The sequence below is a fragment of the Nothobranchius furzeri genome, chromosome 3 (assembly GCF_043380555.1).
Source record: "Nothobranchius furzeri strain GRZ-AD chromosome 3, NfurGRZ-RIMD1, whole genome shotgun sequence".
Taxonomy (NCBI): domain Eukaryota; kingdom Metazoa; phylum Chordata; class Actinopteri; order Cyprinodontiformes; family Nothobranchiidae; genus Nothobranchius; species Nothobranchius furzeri.
The window spans coordinates 50,986,278-51,009,186 of NC_091743.1; the positions used below are offsets into that span (position 1 = coordinate 50,986,278).

A 22,909-nucleotide genomic window follows, 5' to 3' on the forward strand; every position below is an offset into this window, starting at 1 on the left:
AATGAATTCATTATAAACTCTTAGCTTTGTATTTTCGTCTTGATTGTTTAAATGTATTTGCAGAACCTCATTTCACCACTAGATGGCAGCATAATCTTGATATTCAATAGGCAACCTTGTCGTTGGGCATTTTTATTTCCGCAACAGAAGTGCTGAGGCATGAAAAGTGTCCTGTGTTCCCAACTGAAATGATTCAGTGTGTCAGGTAAAGTTTCTGTAGGTTGAACTTTGAATGTACAAACCTGACATTTGTTTGTTTGTTTTGCCTTGTATGCATGTGATGTGCTCCAGTGCACATTTTCCAAGTTATTCAAAAACGATAACAAAGAATTGTGAATAAATTGTACATTTACACACTCTTGAACGAAGTTATTTATTAATGGATTAGAGAGACTGGGACTTATCTCACACATTTTAGTCTATTTATTAATGAAGTAACGTTTTAGAATTCTTTAAAATAGACAAAAGGTTATAATCTGTATGTTTTATCTATGAGTCTAAGGTGTTGTAGTTTTCTTTAAGGAGGCCCTGCAATAAAGGACAAATTTTGGCTGATTACGTTTTTCAACTAGCCTAGAAACCTAGACAAACCAACAGTTGCAAAAGATTTGCTCAGCAGGTTGGTCAGGCCATGCTTCATGGTAGTCTCAGCAGCAGATCAACTATTTGTCTGAGCAGTTTTGTTTCTTGCCAATCACAGTGCTCCATGTTTGTTGGATCTGGCTTAGCACCATAGCTGCAACCGATAAACTACAGCGATGGTATTGACTCAGGAATGAGGCTTGTTTGAAATGGCTTTGGCATCAACTTTCGACTTCTTTGACGATGTAAGGCGGACTGCACCACTGACTGATTTCCAAACAAATAAACACATCAGGTTGTTTGTTTCTTCAACTGGTCATAGCACTGCCTAATTGTGTGTAGTTACAGTTTGACAGACAACCATAGATTATGCCCCATGACCCACTGTCCTTTTGAGTGGCTCTTCAAGGACAGAGGATTGTTGAGCAGGGTTGGTGGTTTGTCCCATGGGGTCCATGTTGCAGTGGTGAGGTGGGGCTCATTCAACAAAAATCGAAAAAACACGTCAAGTCCATTGGACTCCATCGGGGTGAGGATTAGGTTCTTTCCATGGTTAATGGCCGGACAATATATTTACATTTATAGGATGGCTTTTCAGGCTATCTCTCAATTTTTAAGCTTCTAAAAAGATCCTAAAAAAATAAATAAACAAATTTAAGGATTTCACCAAGCACCTTATTACCACAGGATATATAATAAGTCATGTGCTTAATTCAAAGTACAAGGACAGCTTCTCCATATAGAAAAATGTGGCTGGCACAGAGAGAACCCTGTACTTTTGTTAAGAATGCATTTCACTGCAATTACCTTGAGTTATGTAAGAGGAGTGGCACACATGCCCTCAAGATCACCATACGTACACACGCAGTACAGTTGCAGATGCTTTCTACATATCTACACATGTATAAATATAGACACGCACATTGAATACACCAGAGAAGGGAGTTTTAACAGGTTTGTTAGGGACAGAGTGTGTTCTGACGACTTCTCCACAGGCATTACAAGAAAATGCGTCATAGGCCCACGCAGTGTGGTTTTATCACACCAGTGGCAAATGTGTTTTATCATCTGAGCTAGACTGAGGCTAAGTGTCTTCTGGTGTGAAGATTGGAATTTTATTATTATTATTACTGATGTGACAACTTTCATACTGAAGTGGAGATGGATCATACTTTGCAGAAGTGGAACAGACCTGCATCAGTGAACAGAACATGTTTAGGATTGAACTCCTCATTGCAGCTTAATATCATTGTTTTTTTTTTTGTGTGTGTCTCAATTAACAAAAAGATGTGCATTTCGGCTTCATCAGAACGTGATCTTCGGCTTTTGCTGGAGCAGTTCGCAGCCGAGTGTGAAACAGCTGGGATGAGAATCAGCTCCTCTAAATCCGAGACCATGGTCTTGATTCGCAAAAGGGTAGAATACCTTCTCCGGGTCAGGGATGAGGTCCTGCCGCAAGTGGTCATTCTCTCAATGTAAATGGGGGGTGACATTGTTGTGTTTTTATAGATTATTGATTTAGTTGTTTTTATTGGGTTATTGCGTATATTGGGTTTTGTTAATTTGCACGGATTAATTTATCATCCATATTGTCTGGACAGCACTTTGACAAGTGTGAACTTTTTAAAAGTGCTTTATTAATAACTGTATGGTGTGGTGTGGTATGATATGGTATGGTATGGTATGGTATGGTATGGTATGGTATGGTATGGTATGGTATGGTTTGGTCTGGTCTGGTCTGGTCTGGTATGGTATGGTATGGTCTGGTATGGCATGGTATGGTATGGTCTGGTATGGCATGGCACAGCACGGTACAGTACGGTATGGTATGGTATGATCTGGTCTGGTCTGGTCTGGTCTGATATGGTATGGTATGGTATGGTTTGGTATGGTATGGTATGGTATGGTATGGTATGGTATGGTATGGTATGGTCTGGTCTGGTATGGTATGGTATGGTATGGTATGGTATGGTATGGTATGGCATGGTCTGGTCTGGTCTGGTATGGTATGGTATGGTATGGTATGGTATGGTATGGTCTGGTATGGTATGGTATGGTCTGGTATGGCATGGCACGGCACGGTACGGTACGGTACGGTTTGGTCTGGTCTGGTCTGGTATGGTATGGTATGGTATGGTCTGGTATGGCATGGTATGGTATGGCATGGCACGGCACGGCACGGTACGGTACGGTACGGTACGGTATGATCTGGTCTGGTCTGGTCTGGTCTGATATGGTATGGTATGGTATGGTACGGTATGGTATGGTATGGTATGGTATGGTATGGTCTGGTCTGGTCTGGTCTGGTCTGGTATGGTCTGGTCTGGTATGGTATGGTATGGTCTGGTATGGTATGGTATGGCAGGGAAAATTTTTTCTCTGCTTACACAAACATTTCAAAACAAATAAAAAAAGACAATTTTGCCTCATTTCAACTTCACAAAATTAAATGCAAGGAGGGTTTCTGTTCCCGACTCTGAGTTATGTGTCGTTGACACAAAGTTTGTGTTGTTCTACATGGATCAGGAATGTGTGGCTTGCACACAGAGCTACACAGTTTGGCCCTCTGACATTCCCCCTTTCTCTGCTTCTTCCCAGAACTCTCCCCACTTACACTCTGTCCTGTTCGTTTAAAGTTTTGTTCCAGGACAAAAATGTCGGGTGCATGAGGTACATCTCATCGTGGCATTCTTTTCCACCCCCTGTTCTTCATTAGCATGCATAAGTTTGGAGCAGTTATTTCAGGCGGGACAGAACCCCTCTTTCTCAGAATAATCCTCTGCCCTGGACTGAAACCCTAGCCGACTCTTGATATAGACCCATGGTCAGCACTGGCTCTGATATAGGATTCTAGCACCTGAATCCTCACAAGCCTCCTGCCCAACATGGGACCCGTTGAACCGACTCACCTCGCTGCTGGAAACAGACACACACACCCAAGCACCCCCATAATGGCCTCTGTGATCCTCTCATTTCTCTTTGTGTCTGTAAAATTAATGGATGAAGAATCAAAACTACTTCCAAGGTGGAAATAAGCTGTGTGGTGTTGACACAGCAAAGCAAAAAAGCTTTTTCCCATCTCTACTTTTATATACAATATCATTTTGTATTTTTATTGTATTTAATGCATCTGATTTTTTAATTGTATCATTATTTTATTAACATGATACATGATGTATCATTTTCCTACATATTACATTGTATCACCTCATTGTATCATATCACATCATAATGAATCGTTTTGTATCTTATCAGTTTATACTGTATCAGCCTTATTCATCTTCCTTCTTCTCATCCTTGAGCCACCATACTGAACTTGTTACCACACAATTTGGTCAATTTAGATTTAAAGCAAAAGCACTTTTTCACTCCGTCTATTGGACAGATTATTTGCACCAGGATTTACCCCCAGACCCAGTTTACCCTAAAACATGTGTTAAACACAAGCATACATTACACTATTGACTGTCTACAGTATTTGTTTTAAATCCACCTTCTAACATTTTTGAATTTTATAAAACCCTCTGTCTAGTTTTTCAGTAGAGAGATGGACATAGTGAGCACAAATTCACTTCCACTGCAGAAAAAGGTTTCTGGATGTGAAAGTCTGCAGTGATCTTCACGAGATGATAGGTGTGTATGTGTGTTTACATTCCATTTAGAGGCACTGAGGAGCAAGATGAGGTGATCATGTTGCTCTTTGTAGTGATAATGTCAATCATTAATCACACTACATTTTAGAGTAGTGAAAAGGCCTGGAGTTGGGGCGTGTTGGTTCAGCGCCTGGTGGCCACGCTTTTACCCATGGAGCCCGGTCAGGCACAGCCTGAAGAGGAGACCTGGGTCCCCCTTTCCGTGAGCTCACCACTCGTGGGAGGGTCTAAAGGGGCCGGGTGCATTGTGTATTGGGTGGTAGCCAAAGGCAGGGACGTTGGCGGTCTGATCCTCGGCTACAAAAGCTGTGTGGAAGCTGATGTGGAATGTCACCTCTCTGGTGTGGAAAGAGCCGAAGTTGGTGTGTGAGGTTGAGAGGTACCAGCTAGATATGGTTGGACTCACCTCAACCCAAGACTCAGTTTCCTTGAGAGGGGTTGGACTTTCTAGGTGTCTTGGCTTAAGCTGCTGCCTCCATAATCCGACTCTGAATAAGCGGCCGAAAATGGATGGATGTAGGAGCAACATCAAACAGTTTCACCTCTCTCCCATATTGTTCCATAAACACACACACACACACACACACACACGCATGCACGCACGCACGCACGCACACACACACACACACACACACCTGTGCACTCTGACAACCGCACACACACCTCACACACACACACACGGATGCACACATGCACGCACGCACACACACAAACACACAAAGCATGAAAAGGCCTCCATCATGCCAGCGTTTGAACAGAGAAGCTGCACAAAGCGTGGCTGCACATGCAGAGGACACAAAGGACAACCATGTATGGCTTGTTATTCATAAACCATTTGTCCTCTTCTGCAGCTCTGCAGGACACATGTGACCTCCGCTGGAATGCCCCCTTTATCCACAAACAGAGATGGAATCACATCCGTCTGTACAGAGGGATGAGAACCCTCAGTGCTGTGGGTTGTCTTTTCAAATCACTGTAAAAAGAAAGAGCAGAAACAAAGACCAGGAAGGACAAATAACAAGAGAACATAACGTTAAACTTTTTAAACGGACAAATGAATTTAAACCACAAAACACATGCTCTCTATCTGTCTTGTCATTTTTTGAGGTTAGTGGGACAACAACTTGTCTGCTTGTGTGTGTGCAGTTGCTGTCACGTTTTAGTCACATGGCCAGTTCTGTTTCCCCCCCTCTTTCTCGTCCCTTTAATAAACAAAGAGACTGTTTGATGATTGGAGACGATCATTTAGCCCACTTCTGATGCCAGCTCCTCTTTAATGCTACTCAGCTGTGAAGCATGCCCCAATTTCCACTAACAAACAACTACACTCTCGTTTAGCCGTGTTGCTCATCTACCCGCAGCTACCTCTCATTTCTGTCTCACTTTTACTCAAATCCGCAGGTTTGATTCTACTGACCCAGTGGCACGTGGCTGCAGGATGCTCCAGTTAACCTGCACAGAGAGAGTTTCTGCAGTCATCGGAGCTTCTGGCCGGATGGCCGGTTTCCAAACAGACACAGGAATGTCGGGCTGCCTTTTCTTTTTCTTTCTCAGGGATTCTCTCTGGGCCACTGAGCTGGAGATACTGTAACATCAGTTATACGAGAAGTTGGATGTGTTTTTGGGAAGCAGGTGGGCAAAGAGAATCACGCAACCTGAGATGTATTTCATTAAGAGTTTAGTGCAGTTTGGATAATTGTTAAAAATTTCAAATGAAGTCGATAATATAACTTTGTAGCCTGTATGACATGCAGATGTGTGGAGAAAACTGACAAGCATAAAGAGATGTTTTCAAATCAATTCATTAAAAATGTTGATCTAGAAGAAGATATGCAAAACAACAAACTCTGAGAAATGCATATAATGATGTGTTTCAATGATTGAACCTTTGGTTTAAAAAATTTTGAATTTTGAATTGTTTAAAAAACAAATCAAATGGATGCAGGAAAAAAACGATGAGCTCTTTCTTCGAGGCGAACATAAAACTTGTCACCATCCTCAAACATTTATAAAAAGCTGACTTGAACAGGAAGGACGGCGTCATCTGTTTCTGATGGATGTTTTATCCATGTTCAAGTGAGCTTCTGTGTGAAAATGGTCAATTATTACCTTTCCCACTTGGACAGCTTCCTCAGTGTTCAGTTTGGAAAAATAGAGATCACAATCAAGAGGACTGATAAGCTAACAGCTAGTCGAATCGCAATTGAGAAGTTAAATGGAGCCATCTTCAAAAAAGCTTCAATCTCCAACATTTTCTATCGTTTTGAGTACAAAATGGCCCAAAAAATATTTTCTATAGAAAGTAAAAGGCCTGTGTGACAGTACACGAGCCGTCCCGTGTTTCACAAAGACAGGTCTGTTCTGTGATTTAGCAAAATATCCAGGAATTGTGTTCAAATGAGTCCAAGAATCCTGGAATTTTTGGAACACTGCATCATTTAAGACCCCATAGTGGTTAATTATCCCACACTCGAGTCAACCAAACATCCGGGAACAACTTGTAAGTTGTGTTTTGTGGTTCAGTTTTTGATTTTAGAGCTGAAGAAAACCAGAAAAAGGAGGGCGGGAATTCGTGAGAAACAATTAGAAACATTTCCCTGAGGCCACAAAGATGAAAACGTCATGCTTAACTGCTGAGTTTGCAAAGTTAAGCTTCTAATAGAGGAAAAATATTTTCGTAATCCTGAAAATCACTTGAACATCAATGATTGAACTTTCTGTTTTCATACATTTGACCAAAACCTTTGGGTGTCTTTGAAACCGACTAATCCTAATTACTACTGTAAAAAAGATTAAGTTGGTTACCGCAAAGAGCAAAATGTACTCTAATTTCCTAGATTAATGACCTACTTTTTAAAAGAAAACTGACATTTTAAAAAAATGTAACGATGTTGAAAAAATTAGTTCAGATTACAAAACAGGTGTTACAGAATCACCATAACAAGATAATTTGTGCCTGGAAATAGAGAAAAAATATAATCCACATGATTCAACTGTTGTTTATTTGTTTATTTTCCCAGCACTTTGCATTTTGTCTCTGCCTGTGTCTCTCGCCCGCCCAGAAGGCCCTTGTAATCCAATAATCCAACTTAATCCAAACTGAGATTACATGAATTGAAAGAGCCACTTTGTGCACTAGATCTGTGTCAGTCAAATAGCGGATATTGCACTGTGTGTGTGTGTGTGTGTGTGTGTGTGTGTGTGTGTGTGTGTGTGTGTGTGTGTGTGTGTGTGTGTGTGTGTGTGTGTGTGTGTGTGTGTGTGTGTGTGTGTGTGTGTGTGTGTGTGTGTGTGTGAGAGAGAGAGAGAGATGTATTTATGGAGACGCTTGCACAGATCTTAACCTGATTGTGTGAGTGTTTGATGTGCGGAGTGGGACTTTGGTCAGCTGTTTCTTCAGCCTCCCTCCAGTTCCTCATCCTTCTGCGGTGCTCTGTGCATTAGCAGGGGTCACTCCAATGCTCTTTAAATCCTGTCAGTCTGATCCTCATCATGTTCCACCTCAGCCTACTGCCCCATCGGCCCCTGCAGCTCTGTTTGGATGGCACCACTTCATTTTGTTGAGTTTATTAGATCAGTGACGTGGCCCGTCTGTCATCCACCGTCACCTTCCTTGACTTGCAAACATCACGACTCCGTCTGGGGCGACTTAGCCACAGCTCTGTCCAATCAACATCTCATCAGTCATCACAAAGCTGAAAGAAATCTACAGTGAATTACTACAGCACCAACCATCATGTGTTCCTGAAGTCCCGTGCTGTCACAATCCTCTACGCTGCACTATTTTTACACTGCCCAGCTGGCACTCTGACTCCTTCCACCCCTTGCTAACACCACAGATGCACACACCTACATACAGTAGTATGTGCAAGTGCATGTGGAAGGCTACGACTTGCCTCGATGTCCTTGTATGGCTGCCTGACCCACAGAACAGCGTGCACCACTAATGTCGTTTTCCATTCTTGGTGCCCGCTCTTATATTCCTCGTAGCTATTATCATGTCCTGTCACACCTCATGACCCCTGGCTACTCTGCTCGCACCACACAAGTACAATATGTTCACATGCCACATGCTTGCTAATGTTTGTCCTGGATCTTTTTCACAGAAGCAGTATAATAGGATGATTTTGACCCTTGGTCCTCTGAGCTGTTTGTGCACAATGCCACACTGCCTGATGCAAATATCTGGAGTAAAACTCACCAACTGACAGGATCAGTAGCAATGAGCTCTGAACTCTGAGCTGAATATACTCAGGCAGCATGGCTGCAAATACAGCAAAAATATACCACAGCTGCTTATGGAAGCTAAAGCTAGCAGGTTGTTAGGTCAGTGTAGACAGTGGGTTTATTAGCAAAAGTTGGAGATTATATTACAGGAGCCAGGTGGTGATATTTTAAGCCTTTGACCGCAAAGGTAGGCACAAAATAATCAAATATTACCAATGGCCTTATTGAGATGTCCTTTTATTTTAAATATGGGTTATTTTCGTCAGCCTAAATTTGTTCCTAGAAATTAAACAGTTCATTTCAGTGAAGCTCCGCCCACACCCGCTTTAACAAAATAAACCTACAACAGCGTCTTAGACACGCCTTCAGTTTTATTGGTCTTAGTAGTCCAGTGGTTTAAGTGTCTGCCTTTCATCTTGTTTTGCCATGTCACGACACCGGTTTGACTCCCGGTGTTGGCGGTAACTTATTTAGCTGGCTGAAGCAGATTTCTTTTTTAAATTTTTTTTATTTAAGTTTTATTGATTATTTTCTGCAAAATATTTTGTGTCTCTAAAGGCCTTTGAATTTGGTCATTTCTAAGCAGCATTTTAGTTGATTTACTCTGCTCACCTCACAAGGACTCACACTGGCTACACAAACAAAGAAAGTAAAAAAACAGATCATTCCTTACTTTTTAAACAGTTCACCAATAAAGGGTTAAAAACGTAATTCTGGCAAGGGTAGCTAAAAAGGGGGGGGGGGGCAGATAATGTTAAGAGATGCTCATGCTATGTGTGGTGTACGAGCACTCGGGTCCACTCAGAAGGACGTCAGGACTGCTCTGATCATAAATCTCGTCGTCGTCGTCTTCCTCCGCTTATCCGGGTCCGGGTCGCGGGGGCAGCATCCCAACTAGGGAGCTCCAGACTGTTCTCTCCCCGGCCTTCTCCACCAGCTCCTCCGGCAGGACCTCAAGGCGTTCCCGGACCAGATTGGAGATGTAACCTCTCCAACGTGTCCTGGGTCGACCCGGGGGCCTCCTGCCGGCAGGACATGCCCGAAACACCTCCCCAGGGGAGGCATCCAGGAGGCATCCTGACCAGATGCCCAAACCACCTCAACTGGCTCCTTTCGATCCGGAGGAGCAGCGGTTCTACTCCGAGTCCCTCCCGAATGTCTGAGCTCCTCACCCTATCTCTAAGGCTGAGCCCGGCCACCCTATGGAGGAAACTCATTTTGGCCGCTTGTGTCCGCGATCTCGTTCTTTCGGTCATTACCCAAAGCTCATGACCATAGGTGAGGACGTAGATCGACCGGTAAATCGAGAGCCTGGATTTCTGGCTCAGCTCCCTCTTCACCACGACAGATCGGCTCAGCATTCGCATCACTGCAGATGCTGAACCAATCCGCCTGTCGATCTCCCGATCCCTCACTCGTGAACAACACCCCAAGATACTTAAACTCCTCCACTTGAAGTAGGACCTCTCCCCCGACCCGGAGTTGGCAAGCCATCCTTTTCCTGTCAAGAACCATGGTCTCAGATTTGGAGGTGCTGATCCTCATCCCAGCCGCTTCACAGTCGGCCGTGAACCCACCCAGCAAGAGCTGAAGGTCAGAGCTGGATGAAGCTAGGAGGACCACATCATCCACAAAAAGCAGAGATGAGATTCTCCTGCCACCAAACTCGACACACTCCACACCACGGCTGCGCCTAGAAATTCTGTCCATTAAGGTAATGAATAGAACCGGTGACAAAGGGCAGCCCTGGCGGAGTCCAACCCTCACTGGGAACAGGTCCGACTTACTACCGGCTATGCGGACCAAACTCACGCTCCTCTGGTAAAGGGACTGAGTGGCCCTTAACAGAAAGCCACCCACCCCATACTCCTGGAGCGTCCCCCACAGGGTGGGTGCCCCTGGGGACACGGTCATAAGCCTTCTCCAAATCCACAAAACACATGTGGATTGGTTGGGCAAACTCCCATGCCCCCTCCATCACCCTTGCAAGGGTATAGAGCTGGTCCACAGTTCCACGGCCAGGACGAAAACCACATTGCTCCTCCTCTATCTGAGATTCAACTATCGATCGGACCCTCCTCTCCAGTACCTTGGAGTAGACCTTTCCAGGGAGGCTGAGGAGTGTGATCCCCCTATAGTTGGAACACACCCTCCTGTCATCCTTCTTAAAGATGGGGACCACCACCCCGGTCTGCCACTCCACAGGAACTGCCCCCGATGACCACGCAATGTTGTAGAGAGATGTCAACCATGACAGCCCTACAACATCCATAGCCTTGAGATACCCAGGACGAACCTCGTCCGCCCCCGGGGCTCCGCCGCTGTGTAGTTGTTTGACTACCTCAGCAACTTCTGCCCCAGAGATTGGACGGTCCATCCCCAGGTCTCCCGGCTCTGGTTCCTCCTCGGAATGCACGTAGGTGGAATTGAGGAGCTCCTCAAAGTATTCCTTCCACCGCCCGACTATAGCCCCAGTTGACGTCAGCAGCTCCACATCCTCACTGTAAACAGTGTGAGCGAGTTGCTGCCTTCCTCTCCTGAGGCACCGGACAGGTTGCCAGAACCTCTTTGGAGCCGATCGATAGTCTTTCTCCATGGCCTCACCAAACTCCTCCCATGCCCGAGATTTTGACTTGGCAACTGCCACTGCTGCACCCTGCTTGGTTATACCTGTCTGCTGCCTCTGGAGACCCACAGACCAGCCACGCCCTGTAGGCCTCCTTCTTCAGCCTGACGGCTCCCCGAACCTCTGGTGTCCACCAGTGGGTACGGGGGTTTCCACCACGACTGGCACCGGCCACCTTGCAACCACAGCTAGTAACAGCCGCCTCAACAATCGCAGAGTGGAACAAGGCCCACGCAGAGTCAATGTACCCCACTGCTCTCGGGACGCGGTCAAAGCTCTGCCGGAGGTGGGAGTTGAAGACAGTCTTAACAGGTTCTTCTGCCAGGCGTTCCCAGCAGACCCTCACTATGCGTTTGGGTCTGCCAGGTCTACGCGGCATCTTCCCCTGCCATCTGATCCAACTCACCACCAGGTGGTGATCAGTTGACAGCTCTGCTCCTCTCTTCACTCGAGTGTCCAAAACATACGGCCGCAGGTCAGATGATACGACTACAAAGTCTATCATCGACCTGTGACCTAGGCTGCCCTGGTACCAAGTGTACCGGTGGGCCTCCTTATGTTCGAACATGGTGTTCGTTATGGCCAAACTGCGGCTTGCACAGAAGTCCAATAACAAAACACCACTTGAGTTCAGATCAGGCGGGCCGTTCCTCCCAATCACAACCCTCCAGGTCAAGCTGTCATTGCCCACGTGAGCATAGAAGTCCCCCAGCAGGACAATCGAGTCCCCTGATGGAGCACTATCTAGCATTCATCCCAGGGACTCCAAAAAGGGTGGGTAATCTGACCTGATATTTGGCGCATAAGCACAAACAACAGTCAGGACCCGTTCCCCGACCCAAAGGCGCAAGGAAGCTACCCTCTTGTCCCCCGGGGTAAACCCCAACACACAAGCAGAGAGTCTCGGGGCTAACAAAAAGACAACCCCAGCCCTCCGCCTCTCACCCGGAGCAACTCCAGCAAAGGAGAGTGTCCAACCCCTCTCCAGGTCTCGGGTTCCAGAGCCAATGCATTGTGTCGAGGTGAGTCCGACTATATCTAGCCGGCATCGCTCAACCTCTGCCACAAGCTCCTGCTCCTTCCCCACCAGCGAGGTGACGTTCCATGTCCCAAAAACCAGTTTTCTTGTCTGAGGATCGGATCGCCAAGGCTCCCACCTTGGTCTGCCACCCGATCCACATTGCACCGGACCCTTCATGTTCCTCCTGCGGGTGGTGGGTCCACAGTTGGATGAGCTCATGTATCCGGTTCGGGCTGGGCCCGGCCGGGCCCCATGGGCGAAAGCCCGGCCACCAGGCGCTCACTCACGGGCCCCAACCCCAGGCCTGGCTCCAGGGTGGGACCCCGGTAACCCTCCGGGCCGGGTCTTTGAATTTACTTCCATGAAAGATCCTGAGAACCGTTCTTTGTCTCACCCTTCACCTAAGACCAGTTTGTCATGGGAGACCCTACCAGGGGCACAAAGTGCCCCAGACAACATAGCTCCTAGGATCATTAGGGCACTCAAACTCCTCCACCACGATAAGGTGACAGTTCATGATAATCTGAACTTTCAAATGTCTTGAGTTGTCTTGGTCAAATTTTCCAGGACAAACAAATGCATGCTTTGTTAAATGTGATGTGTAGCCAATCAGAAAACAGAGTGACACCAGCACGCTCCTCCTCCGCCATGTTTGTTTACTTGAAAGTCACGTTTGATCTTGTCGGACAGGCAATGTTAGTGTGTAAAATCAGTTTGCATATGGTGTATAATTTTTGCTCTTTGCACACCACACATTGTAGGACCAAAACATCTACATCCGTGATTTTTTATCTTTGTGGTCTTGTTTTCAAAATTGTCTGTCAATTGTAAATTTCTGCTGTGTGGACTGGGCCTGAGGAAATAATCTACAGTTAATAATATTTATGATAATAACTTTACACAAAAACATCGAAAAATTGTCAGAAAAATCCCTTGTGGTCATGAATGTGATGCAAGCGCTTTTCTGTCAGGACAAAAACTATTGAAACAGTGTTTATACTAAGACTAGATCTAGTTGTAACTTCAGCCTACTACCCTAAATATCTCCATATGTTCCCTATATGAAGTCAGATGTAATATTTATGTGCGTTAAGTAGGAAGCTGTAGACAGAACTGTCAGGGAGACAGAACCAAGGTAGAGGTCTGATCTCTGTTCACATGCTGGCTGACCTAGTTACTGGTAAATACGAGTGCAGCATTGATCTGGCTATAAAATGTCAGACTGGTGCTTTATTAGTGAAGGTCTGAATGTCAAACTGATAAAAAGGAAAACACATCAGTGTTTTCTTTAAATGCATCTAAAACCTTTTCTTGCTGTTTTTTTTTATGTTTTACAGTGTTGAAAGTTTCATTTCTAAACACTACACTCCAGGTCTAAAAATAGCACTGCAGTGTGTGTGTGTGTGTGTGTGTGTGTGTGTGTGTGTGTGTGTGTGTGTGTGTGTGTGTGCGCAGCCACCAGAGCAACACAAACATTAAAAGCCTATCATATGTTTGAATTATTAACCCACAGCTGATGCATGTTTTCAGCCTCCATCGGCGTTGCTTCTATTAGACAAAAACAGAAGAAAAAGAGATTAATTTAAAGTGTGACTGTCATTTAGCCTCCTGAGGGAAACTCTTCTCTCCTCTCCTCTCTTCAGTAGGTCAGTGTTTTTCATGTCAGAAGCAGGCGGAACCTACAGCGCCTCATGCTCCACCATGGAAACATTTCTTAGGAAAACAATTCTCAGAACGGCCGGCACAGAGCAGACAGCAATGGATCTGAGAAAAGGGAAACATGGGAAGAATGGAGCAAATGGGGACAAACACTAACATGTAAACAAACTCATAGACGTGGGCTGCTGGTGACACTGTGTCCTGGAAATGTTGTCTCATAATGTCTGGTTTGCAACCCTCGGGGTGCGTGTCAGTAGATCTAACAGAATAACTCTTCTTTAATGTGATTTATTGTAATTAATGACTGAACGGAGTTAGCATTACAAAGAATCCCTGTCTGACGTGGTTGTGTGCTTGACTAAAAGCCGCTAAATCTTTGGACTTAGTGACCAGCAGAAGCACAAATATTAAAATTTCACAGAAACTCTCTGCCCTGAATTGATTTTTAGTTGAAAGAGAAAAAAAATCAAACATGTGACAGAAGCTGATATGTCTTTGTCCATGAGTCTGTGTCACATTTACATAAATACAGACATGGCAGCGTCTGCTCTGTTTTCATCCCAATGATTTTATCATACGGCCAAACTTTAGGTCATTTAAGGTCAACTCACCTGAGTATAAGGAGGGGGGCTTACTGATAGTTTAGACTAACAGATGACTTGGCTCCTAAACTCCAACATTTCCCTGCCTAAGGTTGTTGTGTCATCTCTGGGAAACCCCAAACCAACCCTAAATATCCAGTTTACCCGGCAACCGTAAAGATGTGAGTGTTGGTGCTCCACCGGCAGATAAGTACCCGAACAACATGTAAGGAGCAGTGAGATGGTTAAAGTGGATGGACTGGGTGGTCATGGTATTGGTACCAGGATGAGAACATGAAAATCACATGAAACGTAAACATTATTGTAGAAGTTAGGCTGAAGCTTGGAAAAACCACTTGCAGCATCATTAGATGACTGAGTCCACCTCAGAGTAGTAATACCATTCTACATTTGCACTCAAGTCGATTCAAGTCGCAAGTCATTGGCGTTCAAGTCCGAGTCAAGTTGTAAATCTTTATTGATTTTATCAAGTCAAGTCAGAAGTCATTAAAATAATGACTTGAGTCCAAGTCATGTGACTCGAGTCCACACCTCTGCTGAACACTAAACACCTGCTGATTGGTGTCTGTCTTCACATTTTGTATTTGTCTCCATAGAGATGCAAACAAAGGAGGTGAAGGACAAACACCAGGAGAAACTCCCGCACAAGGCCTCAGCTGTTAGCAGACTCTGGAACTCTCTCCCTGAGCCTGAGATCAGAGGACTCAGTGGTCTCCTTTAAAAAGCAGCTGAAGACTCACCTGATCAGGCTGGCTTTTGTGTGACCTTCATCACCCTCTCCTTGTTCTGCTCTCCCTACCTTTTCCAACTTCCTCAGGATCCACTGATTTCCCTCTTTCCTATTCACTCTCTCTCTTTCGTTACATTTTTTAATCACAATAGTCTATTTTTTGCTCATTTAAAATATATTTTTATTCATTTTCTAAATTCTTTTTTATGTTTTACATTTTTTGTTTTTGTGAATTGCCTCATGATTTTTATCTTTAGAGGCGATAGGAAAGATCTTTTCTTCTACTTCTTCTTAGCGACTAGGTGAAAAATTGGATTTTTACGTACGACACCTTTGCTAGATATTTCCTTCAAGGCTGGGTCACAGCAAACAAACCAGTTGCGTTACTGTCCTGCAAATGTTCTTGTGACAGTTTAGCATCGACATAAATAAAGATGGATGACACAACTTAAAGGTATAATGTGGAATAATTTAATAAAAAGCTATTTAAAAAAACAATACTTCCACAGGGCATTTAGAATAAGAGTAGAGCATTTCCTTTAAAAGGTATATTTACAAAAAATATTCAAAATATTTTGACAGCACGCCACTGGGTTTACCAGCCAATAGAGAGCACCACTGCAGTAAAAGCTCAGCTCGGCAAGGTGAGGCTGGGATTGTGTAAAACGGTCGACTCGACAAGTCAAGCAGCTGCTTTTAAGCCCAGAAGATGATCTAACGTTAAATACTCTTGTAAAATAAACTTATTGGTAGAAATGAGTCCTTACCCTTTACAATTCTTCACTGGACATGGTGCTGGCTGGCTTGTCCCTTCACGTATCGGCAGTGAACCAACATCTTGCAGCTAGAAAATTTGTTCTGTTGTTGCATGTATCGTGCTATTTTACACCTTCCAGTGCAATGGTTGGCAGAATGCATGATAAAATATTATCGCTGGCACTACTGAGATGTCATTCGACATGAAATTTAAGTTCTTTTTGTGAGCCAGTCTCTATCTCCAGTGAATTCCACCATAGTACACAGCTACAGACCCAAAGACTGCAGATTTACACTTACTGCAGATTAATTGTCATGTCCCACTCAGCACACCTCCCATGCATGCGCACGCGCGCGCGCGCGCACACACACACACACACACACCACTTGCATGTAGAAAAGGCAGCTGAGATGGTAGCAGAATCCCAGCCTGAATCATTGTCCCAGTCCCTATTTGACGTTCACCCACCAAGTTTTATAACCCTTCAGCTAGCGGCTAGTGTTTAGCATTTTGGTTATACTTAGCTATGGCTCTCCATCGGGTGGTTTTAATGTTGGAATGGCGCCGGTTTGAAAAAGTAATGTAACCCACTCCAGTACTGTCGATGGTAGTCCCCGATGTCACACTTATTCTAAACATCCGTGTTGTTTTTATATAATTCGTCAGTTTTTGTGGAGATGTATTCAGTTTAGCTCAGAGCAGGGACTAAAATGCGTTTAACCAAATGGTCAACAACTTAATCAATCAGAACCCTCTTTTGTCAGTGATAGTAACAAATTGAGATGATTGACTAATACCTGTTAGGGATACTCAAACATAAAAATTGAAATAAAAATTAAGTAGGCTACCTTTATTAACCCTCTCAGGCTCAAAATGAGTTTTGATTAAAGGATGAACAACTAAGTCCTTCAGGTGTACTTCTAAGTCAAAATAAGGAAATACGTATGTGGAGTAACCAGGTAGGTAGGTTTTAACTGATGCAAATCTGCAACGCCTGCCTCCAGAGGGTTAGGATGCTTGAAAAACTTTCTGTGTTTTTGGATGTCACATCATTTATTTTATAAGATATTAGAAATAAGACAGGCAGTCTTTCCTCTGTCTCCATCAGAGCACTTGTTGACGAATAAACCTGCTTTGCCCTAATTTTTAATTCCAATGAAGTGCTGCTGTCTCTGTTTCACAAAATACGGCTTACGTCAATCTGCCCCCTGATTTATGTGACTGAGCGCGATCAGACTGTGTGAAAATATCTTCTGCTGAGCTCTGAGTGGGTGACTTTACAGACACGGTGAGATGATAGTGTTGATGTGCTCCTGGAGCTTCTTCCCAGTGTGTTGCCATGCAGACCTGCTGCCTTAAGGCTATAAGAGAGCGGAGGTGAAAAACACATGCAAACTCTCAGACACGCTCAGATACAGACAGACAGAGTTGGATTAAACGCTGTAGGCTGAAGATGAGTCATCCTCTATTCCAGTACCAGCTGTGACCTGGACGTGTCATGTAAACAAGACGGGGCGACGAGAACCTAAATAAGGGGGCTACACATATAGATGGCTAATTTATTATCTGTTGCAACAGATAGGAGGTAAAGTTTCAACCTGCAGGGGTGAGTTAGAGCTCTCAGCTGCAGGAGTAAAACACGCATATTGGTGGTCCTGAGCGGAATGCAGATATGGGCTTGGTGGGGTAATGTTCTCAGAGCCTCTCCCCACGATCTGCATCTGTTCAGCCTGCATCGACATGTGCTTCGCTCTGTGTGTGTGTGTGTGTGTGTGTGTGTGTGTGTGTGTGTGTGTGTGTGTGACTGGTGTGAGCTCAGCTGTGAGTGTCACTGCAAGATTATGACTAAGAAAGAGTCTTGTTTTTGTGCATGTGTAGACATGTGTGTGTGTGTGTGTGTGGGGGGGGGGGGGGGGGGGGGCATTCTCCTGCTGCCTCCAGCTTCGTACTTCAGCTGTCCCAGTGGAGCGAGGCCAGATGACATTCATCGCTCGGGTGTGTGTCTGCACTCTGTGACCCACGTCTGTGTGTCTGATTGTGTTTGTCCGTCCTGACATCAACCAGACAAAAGGACCGTGTAACCAGAGAAGAGATGAGCAGACGCTCCGGTGTGCAGGGCTGTTCCAGCTGAGGTCCAGACAGCACGAGTTTCTCTAGTGGGTCACCAAAAAAAAAAAAAAAAAGCCACTAAAAGATATGTTTGAGTGTGTTTATGGGACATGCATACAAACATGTGAACCAGTACTTATCATCACTCATGAAGATAAGGGGGAATGATCCTGAGGCTTGATCCTGCACCCTGAACATCACATGACTTTTTAGAGAATAAAATTATACCTTTGGTGGCAGTTTCTTAATTTTCTGTCTCATGAACTAGCAGATGACTAAAGTAGAAACTTTTTACTGACTAGCTTATTGAACTGACCTGTATTGGAATGTTTACCGTGTGAAGTGCCTTGAGACGACTCTTGTCGTGATTTGGCGCTATATAAATAAACTTGAACTGAATTGGGGGGGAAAAAAGCCGTACAGGCCATAAAAACTATCCACAAGAACTGGGTCTGGGAAATCTTTAACAGGAAAACCTTCATCAAAGACCTGAAACAGGACCTGAGATTAATCTTCCCTCAGCTCATCTGAAGAGGCTGTTTGGGAATAACTTTTTGGAGCTAAATGCAAAATTCTGCCAGACACTGTTATCTTTGGAATTATTCACAGATCGGCCTGGGGAAATGATGTGTTTGGGAGCCTCTTCATGCCTGATTGAGTTTAATAGCTCTAAATTCAGGTATTGGGCTGAGAAGGAGTAAAACACGCCTCCACACTCCACACAAGAAAACTTTTGAGAATCCTCCAGAAAGACTTGTTACACTAAAAAATAAAAATGGATGTAGAAGAATGTTATTGCACCCCAGCAGAGGTGGTTCTAGAGAGGGGGAATGGGGTATTTGGAGTCCCTTTGTGGCCCCCCTGCTGGGGGTGGAGCCTAAGCATTAATAAGTATTCATTAGTCTTTGACAGCTTAGCCTAACACAAGATGTGGACCCAAAGCACATGAATGCATTTGTCTGAAACTGAAAAGAGATGCTGAGACAAACGCAGGTGAAACTCAAAAAATGTAAAAATGGTGCAAAAATTCAGCTTAAAAAGTAAAACTAATAAATGAGATAAACTCATTACATGCAAAACCAGATATTTCTAGCCTTTATTTGTTATGATGGTGATGATTATGGCTTACAGCTTGTGAAAACCCCTCGTTCAAAATCTCAGACAATTAGAATATTATGAAAAGGTTCAATATTCTTGACTCAGAGTGTCACACTCTAATCAGCAAATGAATCCAAAACACCTGCAAAGGGTTCCTGAACCTTTAGATGGTCTCTCAGTCTAAGCTGAATTGCTGAAAGAAATGGGCCTGTTCCCTGTTTTACCAGTTATACCTAAACGTCCACGTTGTTACTGACATAGAAAACTCAGATCATGCATTTTTGTAAAATAGTCTGATTTTGAAACTGAAAAGCTGTCGTATCTAAAGTAACTGTAACTGAACTGCTGTTACTTCATAGCTGTAATAACTCGCTAACACTTGTGCCAATTAAAGGCATGTTTGTAGTATTTTTTATAAACATGCTTCTCTAAAAGAGGCCAGCCCCCTCTAATGTTTTTTCAGAACCCCCCCCACCCCCCCCCCCCACCCCCCCCCCCCCCCCCCGCACCCAGGACACGATATGGACACCTCCAGGGCTCAGCATTGAACCTCAAGGACAAAATAACAACTAACGGATAAAATGAAGCCTGTTTAGCTCATCATTTACATTCAGTCTCATCAACTCCAACCTCTTCAGAAGCAGAACTGTGATTTTTGTCCCACTTCAGTAAACACCATAAGACTGTTTTGAACAGATCACTCTGAAAAACATCAGATATGCATCTAAGATCACATAAATAACCTGCGTAAGAGTTTAAATTTCTGATTTGTGCTGTTCAGACTCAAATGTGCACAAATATCTGGTTCAGAAGACTCTCAAAAGGCATTCTAGTCTAATTTGGTTTTGTACATTTTTAAGGATCCCTGTTTATTCTCTTTATTTAAAGTCTAGGGTTCCCAACAAGAGTCAGTGACAACTAGTGGTACTCCTGTGGGTACAGTTGGGACTGTTTTCTGAGTTTTCTTCATAAAAGTTTGGCTGCTTTGAAAAAAATGTATAAACAAAAGAGACATTAAAGTAATTGAGATGCATGTTCTCCAGCACATATATGAAAGCCGAGAAGAAAACAGGAAGAATAGATGAGAGACAGAGACGCATGTTTATTCATCAAGCCAAACACCAAGGAACAGGCAGGTCAAGATTTCTTAACCTGCACGGTAATCAGAAACCTGTCATCCCTCTGCCCCTCCCGGTCCACCGCCGGGACCAGAAACCCTGCGAGGCTCCGTGAGGTCTGCAGAGTCGGAAAACGGAGGTTTTCCTAACGGAGGAGGGCGTAGCTTGATGTGAGCGGTCAAGTCAAAGGAGGAAACTTGAGCCACATGGTCAGAAGGTGACTGGGTCAAAGTCTAACAGGATTGATCTAATCAGCTCTTCCACCCAAAGCATTAGAGTCATTTTGAGAATGAAACCCCTTTTGTTTAAACACAGATTAGATCACAGCAAGCACGCACCTTGTTTATATTTAAATTCCATTAGGCTCATCAGACATCCTTCTACCTGCAGTTGTTTGATCAGCTACTTTTGCACCGCCGATGCTAGCCACGCCCTGTATGGTAACAAAAACAACAGTAGTTTTTTTAATTATCAGATCAGATGGCATTAAGACTGGGGCCAAATTCTTTTCCTGCCCCCCCCCCCCCCCCCCCCCCCCCCACACACACAACCGTATCTTGTTTTTAGCGTGAGGTAATGCCGTTCAACCGGTTCTTCCCCTTTCTCTACCTCGTCTTTGTATGTGTGTGTGTGTGTGTGTGTGTGTGTGTGTGTGTGTGTGTGTGTGTGTGTGTGTGTGTGTGTGTGTGTGTGTGTGTGTGTGTGTGTGTGTGTACACCTGAGTTTTACCTCCCTCCAGGCACCTGCCTGTAAGTGAGAACATCCATGAATCATAAACACAGTTTTTTTTATCCGTATGACTGGAAGGATTTTTTTTATCCTTTTTTTTCTCCAACAAGGCGAGGACAAAAGTTAATTTCATGTCAAAAAGTAGAGATTAAGTTACTTTAAGGAAACAATGTAAATGGATTTCCCATCATTCAGTCTAGTTTTCCAGTCAGCGTTCACGTTTCTGGTAAAAATCCCAAACCGGACTCATTCTGTGACCCAGAGGGGTGTCCACCTTGAACAACCATTTCTTAGAACTTCATGACAGTGCTCCAGAGCGTGTTCTCTAACAAACTAGATCCCATTTCATGTGTCACCTTGGGTCAGATGAGGCTACAGATTAACGGTAAACATTACATCACCTGCTCACTGAGTGATCCAGCCTTTTAATTATTCTGATGGACTCTTCTGGAAGTAGAAAATGACATTAGGAGACGCCATCGAACATCTACCTTTTGTGAAAGTCACTAGTGAAGCGGAATTGAAGATAAGGAAAATTAGCAGCATTGATGCTGCTTTAAAATCACCGTTTCTAAACTCAAAACAGCAAAAAATGCCTTGAAGATCCCCTACTATACTGTACATCACAGCGCTTTGTGGTCTCACAGAGCCCAGTACAAACTGGTGCTTCCTCTGATTACTAAACACAGCCTTTTACGTCATACAGCTTTTCTCCTCGTCCCCCGATTGGGTTCAATTATGGCAAATTTTGATAGAAACGAGATCTGCAGCAAGAAAACGTGAATGTCGTAATGCGGCCCAGTCCAAGCCCAGACCTAAGGTCCCATTGTGGAGAGATTTGAAGATTGCAATCCCCCAACATCTCCAATTTGACCCAGATTGATTCTGTAAAAGAAGGGAGGGCAAATATGGCTCAATCTAGATGAGCAAAGCTGATGGAGAAGTGTCTCAACAGACTCAAGTCTGTTATTAAAGCAAAAGGTGGTTCAACTATTTCTTGTTTTAATTCATCTTTTCTAAGGGGATGAAAGATACCCAGTGTTTCTCTATGGGGTCCAAAAGCCTAACTAGCCAGGGGAAATAGAAATATCACACTCAAAAAGACGATGATGTGGTTTCAGGGGTAATTAACACTCCTCATGCTTTCAACGAGGATATGAGGAACTAGAAGTAAACCTAAATGTTAATCTATGGTGTTGGTTATTTTAGGAAACTGGAACCTGTAGCTTCTTTTGTTAAATCAGTTGATTTTACTGAACAATAAAATTGAAAACAGTGTTTATACTTGTAGGTTTGAGCTCGAAGACCAAAGGGATTGTTTTGCAGATGAAAGTGTAAAATCTAGCTTTATTCATTGTTTTGTACACCTATCCTAAATACAGACTTAACCTTCGAGGCTCGATGAAAATAAAGGCAGGCGCAACATAAGGTGAGCACCTGATTTGTAAACATTACAGTTGGAAAAAATAGTTTTTCCATGAAATCATAAATATTATCATTAATGCCCTTGGTAATGTGATTGATTTTGGTAGCCAAGTAGGCTTTTAGTATAATGATCAGGTGCTGTGCAAACATTCAGCTCCTAATGAGTGGAAAAAGCTGCCAAAGTTTATATAAAAACTGTTGATCAAAACCAAGATGGTGGCACAAATACTCCTATGTCATCAACCAAGCCTAGTTCACATGCCAAAGTAATTCTGCAGATTTTTTGACCAGATTCTCCCCTTCCAACAATCTTAAGGCTCCCGATTACCAGAATGGCTCTAAGGACAATCTTATCAGATAATCCTGCCATGTGTGGTGTACTAAGAACAGAGCATGCCGGGACTGTTCCGATCATAAATCGGGGATGTTGGCCGGACTTCACAGACAAACAAGTGTACTGTGTGTTGAATGTGACATGTAGTCAATCTAAATGCAAGGAGATGGAAGCACGCTGTACGCTTCTCCTCAGCCATGTTTTATTCCGCCAAAGTCATGTTTGATCTAAAGAGGTTT

The 22,909-nt window shown here is 43.9% G+C and overlaps 1 long non-coding RNA gene across 1 annotated transcript; it reads right to left on the minus strand.

The window, feature by feature from the left end:
* Positions 1-7,223: 7,223 nt before the first annotated feature.
* LOC139068930 (uncharacterized) lies at positions 7,224-8,383 on the minus strand. The gene is made up of 2 exons (XR_011520179.1): positions 7,968-8,383; positions 7,224-7,896 (listed from the first exon to the last, which is right to left on the minus strand). It is a non-coding gene; the product is annotated as an uncharacterized lncRNA (long non-coding RNA).
* Between the last annotated feature and the right edge of the window lie 14,526 nt (positions 8,384-22,909).